This window comes from Solenopsis invicta, unplaced genomic scaffold, assembly GCF_016802725.1.
Source record: "Solenopsis invicta isolate M01_SB unplaced genomic scaffold, UNIL_Sinv_3.0 scaffold_598, whole genome shotgun sequence".
Taxonomy (NCBI): Eukaryota; Metazoa; Arthropoda; class Insecta; order Hymenoptera; family Formicidae; genus Solenopsis; species Solenopsis invicta.
Window position 1 is genome coordinate 1 of NW_024105327.1, and position 18,393 is coordinate 18,393.

At 38.5% G+C, this 18,393-nt stretch overlaps 1 pseudogene; it reads left to right on the plus strand.

Moving 5' to 3' along the window:
• Positions 1-301: 301 nt before the first annotated feature.
• On the plus strand, positions 302-3,269 carry LOC120360002 (annotated as a pseudogene).
• Positions 3,270-18,393: the final 15,124 nt, after the last annotated feature.

An 18,393-nucleotide genomic window follows, 5' to 3' on the forward strand; every position in this document is an offset into this window, starting at 1 on the left:
AAAAAAGCTTGTATTTCAAAGCTTATGAATATGTTATCTTTTGTGGCTTTATTCCAAAGCTTGTATTATAAAGCTTATATATGTTATTTGCAAAAAGAATCCTGTGTTACTCAAGTTTTGTTATGCGCAGGAATGTCAGTTATCGTCGTTAATGTATCGTCAATTGATTTTTTCTATTTTTTCATTTATTTCAGTATTTTACATTTCAATCATATATTTGTTCGTCTCAACAACACAGAAAATGGGACTCAGAATTTCTCTGTAATTTCTTGCAAGTTAGGTACAAAAAACGTATAAAAAAATGGATTTTGCAAGTACAGATTTACCATTTGAAAGTATATCACAAAATGGTTCTGGATTTGGCAGTACTCTGAAAATTACAGTACACGTTCACAATGATGCTGAAAGGTAAATTAAAACATCTAATAACTATACATCTTATGCAATTTCAAAAAGAGAAAGACTCGGTCAAACTGTGTGTTAATTATAGTTATCTTTTCTAGGTTGTCTTTTAATCTCGTTTATTATACTATCACGTAAAATAAAAAACTGACAGACAATTATGATACAAAATTCGATTGTCTAGTCACAAGATGGAAAGATTTGTTCACGTAGCTTTCTTTGACAGAGTAGTACAAGGTTGTTTTGTCAGGATAGGAATCGGCAATAGTAGCGGGAAACCTGTCTAGATTGCGTTCGAAAATTCTACTCGCTGGGTAGAATAACTTTGAGTGACTAATCAGGATAAAAAAATCTTTATACTTTTCCGTCCAAAGTGGTTACTCAAAGTTACTCTACCCGACGAATAAAATTTTCAAACGCAATCCTATAGAGTAAGTGGAGTGTGCGAGATGAGGAAGATTTATCAGCTCGGTAGTACGGGAACAAACAAGGGATTGAAATTACGTCATGCTACGCAAGAACAAGTATTCAGGTTGGAATTTGTCTCGAATCAGGAACTTTACGGCTACGTTCGATAAATGAAGTAAAAATAGAAAGATATTAAAGAAGCAATGGTATATGAAATCAAAGAAAAGGACATGCGTTTACGGTGGACGCTCACGCGCTGTAAGCATCATTTCATCTTTCTTGTTTACAAATATTAAACAAGGATAAATGATGCTCACAAGCGCTGTGAGTGCCAAAGCGAACGCAGCCATAGAAAAGATATTACACGAAAATGCAAACAGGACGCGTTGACGCGTCCTGTGTGCATTGAGCCTGAGAGGTTGTTGAAAAGCGTGGTACTTTGATCTTCAGTAGAAGACAGATATCCATTGGCCATCAGAAGAGCCTGAGATGTTGCAGCAGATTCCCTACAATTACGCAATGAAGAAAGCGCAGCTGATGAGAGAACGCGATGCGGCTAATTGCAGGGGAAGTAAGGATTAACCGGCTTAATCAAGAATTAAATGAATTGTAAAAGCGCGCATCGGAATTGGATAAAATGCATATAGCAACAATTTCGAATATGTTGTACATAAATGATCACAAAAGAAAGAAAAATGTGGAGGAAGCTGAAAAAGCTATAATGGTAATGTTTAGGATATGCTGTTTATTGTAATATTTCAATCGATTAATCGAATTTATTATAATAGGAAGAGTTGAAGGCTAACTAGGGAAAGAAGGTCGATAACCTGTTCACCAGGCAAAGTACTAAACCGAGGATATACAAGCTGGAAGATGACTCCGAAGTAGTAGCAACAGTTTCAGTAAATAATAAATTGAATCATCCTGTTGAAGATTCTGTGCTGCTGATAAGGAAAATGAACAGGAATGTAATAAGAAGCACAGCACAGAAGACCTATTCAACGCGCATGACTTTAATATAACACTCGATTTGGAAGTTTCTATTCTAAGTAAGTAATACGCAACGTATGATTACTAATTTTTGCTCGATTAAAAAAACGAGTTACATTGCATACAATACATATATTTATATTATTTATATGATTTTACTTCTAGGCAATCCTGTTAGCGTTTTACCGAAGCCCATTAATAATATCAAGGATACAGGACCCTGTCGATCTCGTTAAATTTCGAAGATAACAAAAAGAAATGCGGTCTTATCTAACAGTTCGTACGTCTTAATTATCGTAATATTAAGGCTCGACGAGGTTGTCTTAAACTAATGTAAGACATCATCTCATCTATAAAATGCTCCGTTTAATGGCAAAAACAGGTATACCCTTACGGAAAAAAACTACAAGAATACGAAAAAATTACTAGAATACTATTGAAAAACTGCAGTTTTTATATAGTATATCAATAATTTTTTCGCATTCTTGTATTTTTTTTTTATAAGGGTACATTCTTGTAATTATTGATTGATAGTCTACATTATTTAATATTTGCAATGCTACTACTGATAGCGAAATCATCTGTTTAATATGTTGACTGTGATAGCAGTTTGCTAATTTTATACACCAAGATTAACTATTATTGTATTATAGTTACATAATAGCAAAAGGAATTAATGAAACAAATTATACGATAACTAATGACTTTTAGAATTTTATAACATGATGTTATATTAATAATTAGATCCGTATATGGATACGTGATAATGGCCTAGTTTACACCGAGTACTTGATACGCGCGTATTAACTAATAACTTTCTAATAAGACGAAAAGAGCTATAGATGAGAAGAGCTTATATTTATTTTCAATTTTTTAATAACTTTATATTAAATTATTTTACTTTCGACGATGCGTGTATACATGATACATATATCTAATTATCTCGATTCATATTGTACCAGCTTAATATACTATTCTTTAAATTTATTGCTGAAATTAAGAAAATTACTAGTTAGTACGCGCATCAAGTGCTCATCGGTGTAAACTAGGCCAATTTATGTAAGGTACATAGAAATTATTGCTGACTTATCCAGATGTGTCTTGTACTTTGGAAGAAAGCTGCGATGCTTTAATTTATTTACTTGCTATATGAAGGAAAGAATTCATAAAAAGAACCAGCGTTTATCATGATATTCAACGTATTATTATAAATGATTTTAAGGTTTCAACAAATTTGTTCTTATTCTGTACTCCAAATATAAATAAAATATAAGAAAAAATATTAAAAAATGTGTACTTTTATTTAAAAAATTATTTCTTAAAAATATTAAAAATTAGTAAAGATCGGAACCATTTAGCAAAGATAAGAACATAAAAGGTTTCGCATTCTTACCGACAGAATGCTATTTAGTTCGGATTTGGGGGGTATCCCGAGATAGATGGCGTTCAAAACACTGTAAAATTTTTTAACATGGGACTCGGCCCACCCTGAACGTGACGTACATGAAACGTGAAATATGGCATACATGAAACATGACGTACATGAAACGTAAAACATGACATACATGAAACATGGCGTACATGAAACGTGAAACATGACATACATGAAACATAACGTACATGAAACGTGAAACATGAAAAAAGAACGTTAATCTAAACATGAAAAAACGTTAAACTAAACGTGAAAAAACATGAAAAACGTTAAACTAAACGTGAGAAACATGAAACGTGAAACGTTACGTACATGAAACGTGAAACGTTACGTACATGAAACGTGAAACATGACGTACATGAAACGTGACGTACATGAAACGTGAAACATGACGTACATGAAACGTGAAATATGGCATACATGAAACATGACGTACATGAAACGTAAAACATGACATACATGAAACATGGCGTACATGAAACGTGAAATATGAAAAAAACGTTAATCTAAACATGAGAAACGTTAAACTAAACGTGAGAAACATGAAAAAAAACGTTGGAGAAACGTAGATGTAATGGAAGGGGAAAAAAAAAAATGTATGTCGTATATTACATATGTTTATTTTTGCAATTGTGTCCACCAATTGTAAAGTTTGAATACATTTTGTAAAGCACAATGTTTATTCGTACGGTGTTGCCCACATTGAAAAGTATTAGCATCATCTAGATTATTCAGATTATCCACGTCTTCGTAATCCACATCCAAGCTCTCGATGTATGCGTATTCTCGCCGATTGTCCAGAAGTAATTCTCCCAGCCATTCTCGTTTCTCATGTCCTTTGACGTATACAATCTCCTTGTCGTCAGGATTTTCAGCACCCAGTACTGCAGTTGTAATCACTTGTCTCGCTTTCCGGTACGGAACCACCCCGTCGGTGCCCCATCTTAGCCCATGATGCATGGCAGTGAGCCAGGAGGCGCAAGATCTTTCGGATTTCATCAGCCAATCCCATGGCTGGGGGCTGTCAAAGATATAATGCGCGAGAACGTTTCCCCCTCTAAGAGCAGCAAATTCTTTTACGATGAAACCTCTCAATCGTCCAAGGGGGAAACCTTGCAGATCCACGAACGTCGGCACGGACATGTCGCGATCGAAACGAAGACTGTGGTCTACGTCGATGTATCGTATAATATATATGCGTGGAATTAAGTGATTTTGCGCACAATGTTTGTCAACGGGTTGTACTGAATCACGCGATCGTGTATTATCAAGCAATAGGCACTAGTATTTTCTGGTACGTTATCCTTTGTCTCAAATTCCAATCGCACGTCAACGGTTGCGCTCTTGATTGATTCAACTTGCCGACTACAATCTATTATTACGAAAGGATCGTGACGTATAAAATTTGTCACTGTGAGATTCGGCTCGAGATACTCGTATCCGAGATAAGTTTTGCAGAAACGTGCATACATGTCGTACAGAATAGCCCATCTATTTTTACTAATATCTAAATTCATATCTTCATAAGGATAACTATCAGAGTTCAAGTACAGTTTCACGTTGATTAAATTGCAATGGTCGAATCGGCTCGTGTCCTCGGACATGACGTTTTTTCGACCGGTTTGCAGAGCAAAGATGACATATCGCGGCTTCTCGAGTTGAGTAGCGGTCTTGATAGCCCACGAGTGCTTGGTCGTACGTTGCAAAAGCGGATACTCGTATAGATCCCACGAGCGAAAAGCCATGCTGAGGTATCGTCCGCTCTCCAATGTGCGCAGCATCGAAAGTTTATTTATTTCATTCAGTATTACGTGCGGCATTCGCCACTGAATCTTAAACAATTCTATCACAGGCTCTACCGCTGAATTGCCCTTTAGGCAATTGTTATCGTTGCGCGCTCGTATCAAGATCAATTCGTGACGAGCGTTGATCACTACTCGACGGTAATCCTCGCAGAATCCCAACAGCACGTAAAGCGGAATGCAAAAGTTGAAGTAGCCATCAGCGGTAGTCAACTGTTCTTCCCAGCCAGCATTTCGCAAAATCACGCTTTTGTCGGATGACAGCGTTACATAGTTTTTGAGTGAGCTAGTTATACCCACGTTTCTATTACGATCAATCTCGACACCGTCGAGTTCATATCTTATCTCGTCAAACATAAATGCAACACAATTATTTCCCAAAACCACGTCACCGTTGACCTCCTCAGGTTTCTTCTTTTTTGTCAGCCTCCCTTCGACATATAGAAAGCTCTCGTACGGCAATGTATACAAATCCTGTTGCTGTATGGGTATTCTTATCTCGTCGCTGTGCCCGTACGTTGTGTTTGCATACGGCGAATAAGCATGCGTCTCAATCTTGACAATTCGATCGTCAAAGATTGGCTCGTCTCCGATATTTAGAATATCAGTCATTTTTTTTTTTTTAATCAAGATTGTCGTACCGCGAATCCCAGTGATTGTAAAAATTTAACGTTTGATACACTGAGCCTCTTTCGCTTCTCAGTTGATCGAGTCGGATTATCAATCGATGATGATGATGATGTCACCGGTCTTGTAAAGAATGCGTTATCTCTCTTTGCTCGCTCAGCTCCACTCAACACAAGCATCTCATGTGTCGCGTTATCGTTTTCGAACGTGCAACCTGACGGTAATTTCCTCCCCTCGAAAATCCAGCAATCGTCCGTTTTGATCGACAATGCGTATGGTAAGATCCGTAACGCTTCGTATGATCACTGGCAAGTAAATGACTGTTGCAGGCCTTTCACTGAGCTTATATCCTGAAGGCACGCTCGGAGAAAATTCATGAATCGTATGCACACGCGCACCGTTATTGTATGCACCTGCGGTGATACTACATTCGACGCGGATAATATTTACGTTCATAATATTAATTGACATGTCCGATTCGTGCCATCTACGTGGTTGCAGTATACGCTTCGAGAATCCCAGCAGCGATCCAATGCTGTTGGCTTTGTTAAAGTTTACTTTGTAAGCGCATTTAATTTCATCGTGTTATGATTATCGAATCACTATCGCTTCCTCGCTGTCATCATTGATCACGCCGATATCGCCGCGGACAACTAGCGTGTCACCGGCATCTGGCGCGTTGCGTCGTGGACGTTTCTGCGAGATTGCACGTTTCAAAAATTCGTTAATGGCCGGCAACTCGTACGATCCCTCGGGTATCGTAATCTCCACATCGTCTTTGCCGAAATAAAATTTATTGTTTGAGGCGTTCACGTTCGGTATCGTGTTGTAAGTCTCAAAAAGCGTTAAACCGAGTTCGTATTCGGCATCGGTCAAATCTATCGCCGGAGAGTAATTTGCAGCGAGAACGCTGCTCTTTCCGCTTAGCGTTAGCGTAAACGACATGATGGAAAAAGCGTTCAACGAATACTGAGACTCTTCGACACCTCATCGATCTTTTTAAAAGTCAACAGTTTGTAAAAATCTCAGGCACATTTGTCCGCAGAAATTTTGATTGTACGTCTGATAGGACGTTTGATTGTACTCTATCGTAACATTGCTTCCGAAATATCGCACGAACTCTCGATGCGGTCGAAGATTGCCAAAGCTGTCGAAATATACAACGCGGTTGCCCCTCTTTGCGTAAGCCACCCAGTGCGTGCCAGGGCCCGTGGTATCGTCCAAATTAATGATACCGCTCTCGTTTCGACGTACACCACTCGTCGGTAAAGCATTACGCATGTACACACCTCTAAAATACGGTATGCGCATACGTCTCGCCAGCTGGTTCAATTGCACGTCGGTGGTCACGCCCGCAGGCATTTTTATCGTCTTTTCGACGTTTTTTTTTTCCTCTTAGTTGATATGCCCTGTCCGCGTTTATACGGCCCGAGATAAATTCCTCGTCCGTATTTATAAGGTGCCAAGTATAAACCGCGACCTTGTTCCATCGCGCGATTGTGACGTTGCAGTTCTTCAAGTTGACGTCGCGCATCTTTGCGGGCGCTTACCGCTTTCGCTACATTTGCAGCTCCACCGATCAAAGATCCTAGAACGCCCAACATTGGTAGAATCGGTAACATGCCGCCTCGTTTTGCCGACGGAAGTACTCGTTTTTTTTTTCGTCGTCGTCGTTTTCCTCTTTCTCGTCTTTGCTTTCATACCCATGCCGATCTTGGTCTTGGCCTTCATCGCTGCCCAGATGGCTGCAGCGGCGGCTCTCTCGCCCAAAGTCGAGTCTCTCGCGGTAATGCGTTTCCGTGCTGACGCTGCGAGTATATCGTCAGCAGCGTGTCTATCGACGAGTTCGTTACTCTTAGAATACGCAATATCGTGTTCGCGGCACGCTGCGTCCAATGGATTTACGCCCGTGTCGCCTCTGGCTAATCGTTTCTTCAGCCGAGTGCCCGGACCGCAAAACTGGTAACCAGGAATATGTAACTCGAAAGGAAGCGCGTTTATCGCTCGATTCAGCAAACTTCCGGTTTTGTTCGACGCTGACATTCGCTGCAATCTTTTATCCTCGGTGCAGGGCCGTCGATGTGCGTACGCTGCCAAGGTTGATTATAATGCTCGTCGCAGCGACGATAAGTTTGAACTACCGGGTCCACCTGTATATGTTTCGGAAGCCGTTCCCAAACGTGGTCGATGTAATTACCGTACACGCGTAACAGTACGACTTTAGGTATATATTGCAACTGCTCAGCGCTTAGGTCCAGAATATCGCTGGGATGTGACAGCGCGAGAAACATTTTTGATACTGAGCTACTCAAGATTTCACACATCTATAAATAGGTCCTCGACGCGTCACGCGAGTTTAGTGTGAAACATGAAATTCGTGCGGCAGTCGCTGACGATACGCGTCACAAACTGCGACGAGAAATTGCGAATGACGGGGGACAACGCGCAAAATGTCATATAAAAATTTTTATTAAAAAACGTATATCTAAAATTTGAAAAAATATCAAAAATATCTTATTCATAAAACTACAAATATATTAAGCGTGTAACATATATGAAACAATACATAAGATGTATAAAATGAAGCATACAGAATATAAAACAAAGTATAAAGTATGAATAATGTACTTATACAAAATATTACTAGCATATTAATCGTGTAAGAAATACAAAAATATAATACTATAAAAGATTAAAATGCATAATATTTGTAAAAATGTGAGAACATCTTATGATTATAATTGTATCTGCCAATGTCCCCATGGTAATGTATTTGTTAATGATGATGGAACAAGGTATCTTTTATCATCATATGGCGAGAGCGCCACTTTGGATTCTGAAACTGTAAACACTTGATGCAGCTTCGAACGTATACACGATTGGCTACGAGTTATTTCTATTTCATCGTTCAAACATCGCATATAATCTTCAAAAGTAATAGTTCGCGCTACTACATTATTTTTCACACCTTTCGCTTTTTTGGTATCCTTTTTACCATCTACTTTGATCGCGTACATCTTTGCTCTAAGCCCTACAAATTCGGTCATGATCGCACCGTTGTTTTCATCTTTCATTAGACCGAGGACTTTTTTATTCGCGAGAGGCATACCGTACGGGTTGTCTGCGGGATAATCGCTTGTATCATATCTCGCTATATCACGTTTCATCGTTGAATAAATATCATCGCACTCGAGGAAATAAACAAGACTATCGGTATCTGAATATAACAATTTGCACTTGTCTTTATATAGCGGAAACATATATTCGTGATGAAATTCGTACAAGCAGATTTTTGATATGTCAAGTATACACATACCCACATAAATCGGCTTGTTAAACTTCACCTCGAGTTTACGCAGTTCGACGGCAACTAAATTTTCCGCAAAGACGCTGCGGCTGTGAAAATTTGGTTTAGCGATTATTGCCTCTGCACCGTAACGTCCTTCCCATTTTGTCAATAATTTTACGTCGACGTGATTACGTACGTTTTCCATAGTTTTTCCAAACACGGCGTTGTTCATCAATTTGTACAAATTCTTTTCGAAATCATTTTTTGCGCTCATTCTAAATTTTGTGTTCAATTCTATATAATCGCAAAGCCATGGAGATTGAGCAAACTGTAATACGCGATGAATTTTTGTTACGCTAAGCCCATTGCGCGTGCATTGTTGCAAATAACGGTAATGTATCACATATCGCTTTTTATCGTACAACGTTGCGAGAATTTTTTTTCTGCCGTGATCCTGGCGGTTTATCGTGTGTAGGGCAGAAAGGTAAGTCAGTGTGTCGATCGTGCAGACATTGTGGATATGTGAGATCGACTTCTAGCACATACCCAGTGGGCGAATCCGAAGCGATCGCGTTCACGTCAAAATCGTCAACGTTTTCGATCCATTGAAACTCACCGTATGGTAATGGTTGACACATCGCAAAACCATACATATTGTTTATGTCAAAATACATTAGATAAGACGATGGTTTCGATGGATCGTAAGAACGCATGTACTTATTATTGGCTTTAGCATATCTACCGGAGCATTGACTCAAACCACCGCGTATACCGCGTTCTATAAATAAGATCATGTCTATATCGGTGAGCAACTCAAATCTTACGCGTGTTAGTTTCAACATTGCATCCCAAGTGTAGCCTGGCAATGTGTAATAATGCGCGGGATCAAGACCATAACTATTAATGCTACTTTCGCGGAAGTTTTGAAAAATATCAGCCAATAATAAGACATCGGTCTTGAGATATAAGTCGCTGTATTCACCCAGGGTTTTGATTGAGAACCGCTGCCAAACTTTTTGAGCATGAGCATAATCTGTCTGTGATACCGTCTGCTTGGTAAGAGAACTATAAAATGATTCACGCGGTGGCAGTTGCGTTTCATATAGTTTGTCAACATTATCCACGTATTCGTATGGAAAGACACCTTTGCGTGTCAACAATTCAAAGTCTTCGTTTGATAACGAGGAAAATTCCGAATGAGAAATTTTTAATTTATCAAGACTTAAAAACGATGCCAATTTGTCAAGACTTGAACTTAAAAACTTGTACGAATCGATGAACCGTAGCCGTATACAATTTCGTGCATTTTTGAAAATTATGTCTTTATCACAAGTATTTTCAACATATTTGGTAAAAGATATATATTTTTCTTTATTTATCGGTAGTAAATCGATTTTGCCTTCGAACGTGGTGGCAATTTCTTTTATGATGAAATGTGCATCGTAACCAGATAAATTATGAAATATGATCGGAATAACGTATGAATTTTGTAATTTAAATTACAATCTGAATGAGCTGGACCACGGTAAGACCCTGTCAAATGGCAATGATCGCGCACACGTATACTATTCGATGCGAACGGTTTTTCACATATATGACAATCTCTCGCGTTACTGTATGCCTCTTGCTGCTCTTTAGTTAATGATTCCATAGGAACATTGGCGGATATTCTGGCTTTCACGCTATGCGCCAGGTTTTCGAGTTCTTTCGCGAACCACACGACGCAATCGTTATCGCGACGAAAGTGATACTCTGACAACGCGTCGTCGTATGAGCACTTAACATAATATGCTATACTAAATACCTCATGATGCTGATACGGGAAATTTGAAGTGTTCTCTGTTCCTGGGTCAATCTTCCGCAGTATGCACTCCAAATCTGAATAAACAACAAAGGGTACACGCTCCTTGTTGTTGTAATTATCGAATTCAAGCCACTTGTTATCCTCGCTCGGTAGTAGAACGGCGCAGTCGTTTAATTGTTGACAATCCACTTTGTGTGACTGCAACTTTTCTTCTGAGCTGAAGTAATGCAGACAACTATAAAAAAAATAGAAGACGATTTTTTAAAATTAAAACAATTTTTATAAGTGATAAATATTTTTTTAACAGATTTTATTATTACACTTACCGATCACAGATGAATTTCTTGTGTTCGTTTTTGCTCAGCTGTGAACTGACCAGTCGTGATAAGTTCTTAATCCACGCAAAGTGACCGAGGCTGTTATCACGTTCATCTTCCAAGTACAGTAGATTGGCATGCTTCTCCTTCTTATCCTCGGTGAGCCTTATCGGGAAAACGCGTAGTTTCTTTTCTTTTCTGTCGAATTCGGTATCGTACACATTTACCGACACGTTGTTCAAACGTTCAAATTTTCCAATGTCTTTTATGTTCATTGGGAATGTTATGTCACTAACATTTAAAACAGTCGAATAATGCGGATATGACGACTCCCGGTCTGCGTTTCTTTCGGCAGGGTACAGAGCGGCCACTACCGACCACGCGAAACACGCATTGTCTTTCGATTGCACATTAATCACGGCACGTTTATTCTTTATTCCCCGCGGCAATTCGATGCAACATCCCGCGTGCATGAGATTATGTTTATTAATGTTTACCGTTAAATTCAGTATTCGTGTAAGAGCCCAACCACTATCGCGTTCTTGGAACTCGTCGAGCATCGCCAACGTGACATCGATGACACTCTGCTGATACCACTCGCGCAAATTTGACGATCGATAAAGTTCATTGTTCCTCGTAGCGATATTTTTAATATTACGTTCATCATGATTATTAACATATTCACCATTAAATACGGTGTTTACCTTTACACTATCATGTTTCGCGATAGCGTCTTGCACTCGCTCAATCACCAAATCACTGGCGTCCTCCAAAAAATGTCGCGGCTCGATATAATCAATGTTAATAACAGCGCCAGTCACAATGCGATTCTTGAACGCGGTCTCGATCTCGCGCCATACGAGCGGTTGCTTATCATCAGCGCCAGTGCTTACATAATTGCCACCAACATGCATGAAACGTCTTTCTAACTGCGCTTTTTCACCTTTGAGTCGCGCGATTCTTGACACAAGTGATTGTCTTTTTCCCACGGCGAGTCGAGGACGTTTGGCACTACAATGTTCTTCGAGCTGCGCGAGGTACTCGTCGCATCGTTGCAACCACTCGAAACATTCAGCTAAATTTGCAATCTGCGAGCATTGCTCGAGCAGTTCGCGTTCCACTCGCTCACTATTTTCCATTTTTTCAGTTTTTTAGTACGTATCACACGCTTTCTCGGAGCACTTGCATGTATTTTGTTTACATGATTTGCAAATTCGCTGTGCGCTTAGAACGTTACAGTGTCCGTTTATATATTTTAATTCACAAAAATCAGGAGGTATAGCGTATCTCCACCAAGGATCATCCTGCTCTCTATTTCTCTTTTCAACCCACCGATTAAATAAATTAATCACTGCAGGTTCGCGCTTATCGTCGCAGTTCTGTGGTGGTGGTGTATACACGTTTATTGCAAGAAATTTGATGCATTGTCCATGACCAGCGGGAATCGTAATCTGCAAAATGATATCGTATATAGAGATATTCTGGTAAATTTTTTTTGCCCACTGGTATTTGTTTAATTGCTTTTCTTCACAATTATCAAACGCGCACAGATGGTCCACTATGAGCAAATACAATTTTCTTTTCCTGTAGTCTGACAATCTACAAACACGTTCTGAGTTAATAATGACACCTTGTCTCACGGCACGTTCACAAGTCCCGCGTATTCCTAATTCTCGATCGCGAAGGAATTTTATCGACGATACTCGTCGTCGTGGAACATCGGTTTCTTCTTCTTTTTCCGGCATAAACACATTATCGAGAACGTACACGATTTCTTCTAGATCATAATCTATAAATATATTTATGTCTATATCAAGCAATGCGTCGTCAAACTCCATTTTGACTGCGTTTAATGTGAACTTCAATATGATCAACCATTTTTAGAGAGTAACTCTTACGACTGATTCGGTGTCCACATCAAGACTGACCGTATAATAGATTCGCCAAACTTATAACCGAAACATGAGTTTAATCGATCGAAATATTAACGCTTCCCTCTTGCATCATCTAAATATTGTTTCAACGTGCAGCAGCCGGATTATCGGCGCTTATCTTTACTAAGAAAGATACCTTGCACGATTAGACATGCCACTGGGTGGCAACCGCACACGAAAAAGAACTCACGTAAACAAATCTAAATATTGTTTTAACGTGCAGCAGCCGAATTATCGGCGCTTATCTTTACTAAGAAAGATACCTTGCACGATTAGACATGCCACTGGGTGGCAACCGCACACGAAAAAGAGCTCACGTAAACAAATCTAAATATTATTTAGACGTGTCATTAGAAGCCGGACTATCGGCGCTTCTCTTTACTAAGAAAGATACCTTGCACGATTAGACATGCCACTGGGCGACAACCGCACACGAAAGAGAGTTCACGTAAACAAATCTAAATAATATTTCAACGCGTTATTAGCACAGCTGAAAGAGCTGTTCAGCTTTTCTCTCTCTCTCTCTTGCATCCACCTTGACCAAAAAATTATTAGAGGATAGCGAGCGTTGGGGGGCGGCGGCGGCGGATCGCCCCAGCGGACCCCGCGTTAGACAGCGCGCATCCCCTCCACGCACGCGGCGGATCGCCCCAGCGGACCCGCGTTAGACAGCGCGCATCCCCTCCGCGTACGCGGCGGCGGCGGCGGCGGCGGCGGCGGCGGCGGCGGGCGGACCCCGCGGAAATAGCCGCGCACACCCCTTCGCCATCGTATCGCTTATCTCCCTCGTGATGACAGACATTTCCGATTTCAAAGAACAGTCATACACACCTCCTCGCGATGTGATTTATTATGTTTATGTAAACAGAGTGACAGGTACATGGTCCATGTTTACATTAAATGGCCAGTTGCCTCCACGCGACACATTTCAAAGGTGTCGGCCAAGAACATGGTCCTCGAATCGTTATCACTCTGTTTACTTAAACATTGATTACGCAGAACTACCGGTTAGGTTCGTACACGTGTCCCCGATTTAATTCCCCCCTCGCCCCGGTCGCGTAACATCGTCTCCGGTTAGACCCCCCGTGAGACCCGAAATATTCCCCCCTTCCCCGCACGCGGCACATTTCAAAGGTGTCAAATTTATTTAAACATCGGCCAAGAACATGGTCCTCGAATCGTTATCACTGTTTATATAAACATTGATTACGCAGAACTATTTCCGATTTCAAAGTACTGTCATACCCACCTCCTCGCGGTGCGATTTATTATGTTTATGTAAACAGAGTGACAAGTACATGGTCCATGTTTACATTAAATGGCCAGTTGCCTCCACGCGACACATTTCAAAGGTGTCAAATTGATTTAAACATCGGCCAAGAACATGGTCCTCGAATCGTTATCTCTGTTTATATAAACATTGATTACGCAGAACTACCGGTTAGGTTTACACGTGTGACCCCGTTTTAAGCCCCCCCCTCCCCCTCCCCACCCGGTTTGGTCCACCCGCGGGACCTTATCACCGGTTAGGCCCCCCCGCGCGACCCGTAATATTCCCCCCCTTCCCCGCCCCCCCCTGAGATCCCCGAGTTAGAACCGGCTTATACATTCTACTTACTTATTTCTAAAATTATATGATAAAAAATTGTTCTATTTTTCAGAAACATTCAATGGAAATTACGTATTGATACGACTAATACTGATGCTAAAGCTAAATCGTAAGTCGTTATATTATAATAAAATATTAATACAATATTTTGAAAATATTAATTATATATAAAATATTATTTTTTGATTAATAATTATTATATAAATATTTTTTTAATATTAATGTTTTTTTCAATTTATGCAACAAAAACAATATATTTTTTATTTACAAATCGTTTTGTTATTAATGTTTTTATTTGTAAAACTTTTTTGGTAAATTTACTTTCTTGCTATATTTAATATCTAATATATTTGGATATGTTACAGAGCACGTCCAGCAGTCAAAAAATGGAATCCACAAAAAGAGGAATTACATTCAAGTCCACGAAAAAAGAGACTACAATCAAGAGTTTTAAAATTAAGAAAAGAAAACAAGAAATTACAACAAATCGTTCGACGCCTGAGAAAAAAATTGAAGCAAGAGAAGTTGATTACATCGGCAGTGGCAGAAGAAAATGATATTACAAACATTCGACAATTAGGCAGTAAGTTATTTTCTGGAAATTTCCAAAAATTGTTAATAACGCAGATCGATGCTCTGACAAAAAATAAACATGAAAAGCGATACGATATTGATTTAAAAAAATTTGCTTTATCCTTATATTTTTCGAGCCCACGTAATTATAAAACTTTAGTTAAAGAATTTGCTTTGCCTTCAGTGCGTTCGCTTCAATTATTTACCCAATCTTGGAATATCATACTAGGAATTAATGATAAAATTTTTGACGCTGTAACTCTAAAATTGAAATCATTACCGTCAATAGAAAAACATTGCATATTATGCGTGGACGAAATGAGTTTAAAAGCTCATTTATTTTATAATGTTTCGCGAGATGAAATTATTGGTTTTGAAGACACAGGTTCTGAAAAATGTTTGAAACTTGCAAAAAGTGCTTTAGTTATAATGGCACGAAGTATTGCGGGAAATTGGAAGCTTCCTGTTTGCTGTTGTTTTATAGAAACATCATGTCGGAGCAACGTTCTAAAAGATATAATATTTAATATTATTATTAAGTTACGAACTTGTGGTGCTACAGTGCATGCTTTAGTATCAGATATGGGATCTAATTTTATACAGCTATCTCGAGAACTGGGAATTTTGACACAAAATTCTACCTTCTTAGTAGATAAAGGAAAAGTATTTTATATTTTTGATACTCCTCATTTAATAAAAGCAACACGCAATAATTTATTAAAATATAATTTTGAATTTAATAATAAAAAAACTTCTTGGGCTGATATTATTGAATTTTACAATAGAGACAGCAAACAATAGATGAAAATAGCTCCTAAATTATCCAAGCATCATATAGAACCGAATAATTTTCACAAAATGAAGGTGAAATTTGCTGCCCAAATATTCAGTAATCGAGTGGCTGCTGGCATGTGCACACAAATGTCTTGCGGTTTGCTTTCGAGTGAAGCTGTTGGCACGATAGATTTAATTGATCATTTTGACAAATTGTTTGATATTTTAAATTCCTCAAGTGTACATAATCCAAAAGAATATGGTAAAGTTTTCACTGGAAGTGAGAAACAATTACAATTTTTAGACAAAATGTTATGTTTCATAAAACATATTAATGTTGTTAACACCAACGGTATGCGCGTGAAAGTTAAACGCTTTCAATCCTGGCAGATCACAATTAGAAGCATAATGCAATTATGGGATAGATTAAAATCTTACAATTTTCTTTTTCTTTAAACACGTCGAATAAATCAAGATTGCTTAGAAAATTTCTTTGGTACTGTAAGGCAACAAGGTGGTAATTGTTTGAATCCAACGGCTATACAGTTTCAGCGTGCTTTTAAAAAATTTTTTAGTGTGAAATTTTTACAATACTCAGATGCACAGAATTGTAGCGAAGATAAAGATGAAATGTTAAATGTTATTATTAGCAGAACACCATATTTTACTGAATGTATAGAAATTATGTCATCTCCGCCGCTCAAAATTTTAGATATCCCAAATCATGATTACTATGCTATGGATCTGTCAGAGGAAAATGCATTTAAATATATACGCGGATATTTAATCAACAAATGTACCGAAAATCATTCATGTCATGCATGTATAGAATATGTAAATGAAAATAAGACTGTATTAGATGATACTACTTTATATTGTTCTTTTAGAAGTTATGTTAATAAATAGGACAATCAATTTGGAAATTTGCACGTAACAAACAATAATTTTTGTTCTTATATACATAAATTGGAAAAAATATTTGTAACAAATTTTGAAAATAATTGTTTTAAAAAAAATATTGGCGGCTATTTATATCAACTTGCGCAAACTGTTGTTTTTGAACCGCCATGTCCAGGTTTTCCTGTAGATTTTTTGATAAAACTGTTTCTACGTATGCGTATTTATTATACATTATCTGACCATAATAAATCTTGTAAAAGTGTAAGTCTTGTAAGTAAAAAGAATATGAAACTTGTAAATATTTTACATCTATAATTTTTATTCTAATTTCATTATTTTTATATATTCACAGTCTTATTTTTTAATATGCATATGTGTGTTAACTATTTCTTGCATTCTTGTTTTGCATTACATATTTATATTAGATAAATGCATGCGTTTTTCTTTCTCTTTTTCTCTATCTGTTATTCATACTGAGGTGGATCGAGTAGCTGAGGTATGAACAATTGATAGAGGTGAAAAAGGAGTTTAAAGTTTATTTTATTGCATATTGTGTGCTGCGATATACGTATAATATATGATATAGTTTATTAAATATGTATTGTTACGTCCTGCGGAGTAACAATTCTTTTCTTTCGAAATCGATGCAGCCAAGTAACCGAAAAATTGCGAAAAGATGGCCTATCTTAATCGCGCGGATACGCTAAAATTGTCCGGTCGAGTCAATACGGTTGGTCTACCCTTGACACGTGCCGATTTTGGGCGGAAGCAAGCGTTGAAACGCGGATGATTGACCTCACCGACTCGAAACACTTGTCGCGCAATTAATAGGTAGGGCGTGGGCAATAATAAGAGACGGTACACCTGCGGATTAAAATCCCATAGGAACCATAAGCAGAATCAGGTATAAAAGGAAGGAGCTTCGGAGCTCGCGAGCACTTACTTACTTTCTTACAGTCATTTACAGTCACTTACGAGCACATACCGCACCTTTTTCATCAATCGCTCATTTTTCGTTCGCGATTCACTCTAGTTCGATCCGGCGCACATTCTGTGACATTATATGTCCGAGTTTGTGACGTTCGGATTCGTATTTATCGTACTTAAATTTGACGCGGCATTGTGAGATCCGAACACTCTGAGTGCCAACCGTCGACCAACCGTCCGCCGTTGTAAGCTGAATCCGCTCCGCCAACCACTAAATCGTTCGCACCTTCAAAACTTCACCCAACAGTAAGTCTCAGCCGTCCATTATTATTATTATTTTTTTTATTTTTACTCTTCATAAGACTACCTTCTCTCTCTAATAAGATATTTATTATATTTTTCAAAACACTCATATATTCAGTATTATTGCACTACCCTTCCTTTTCTCCCTCTATTACTCTCACTTTCTTTATTTCCCGCAGGATACAATCGAACTTTCTCTCTCTTTTGATTGGGTCCGCGACTCTCTTTATTTTCCGCAGGATACAATCGAGCTCTTTCGATTGGGTCCGCGACTCTTTTTATTTCCCGTAGGATACAATCGA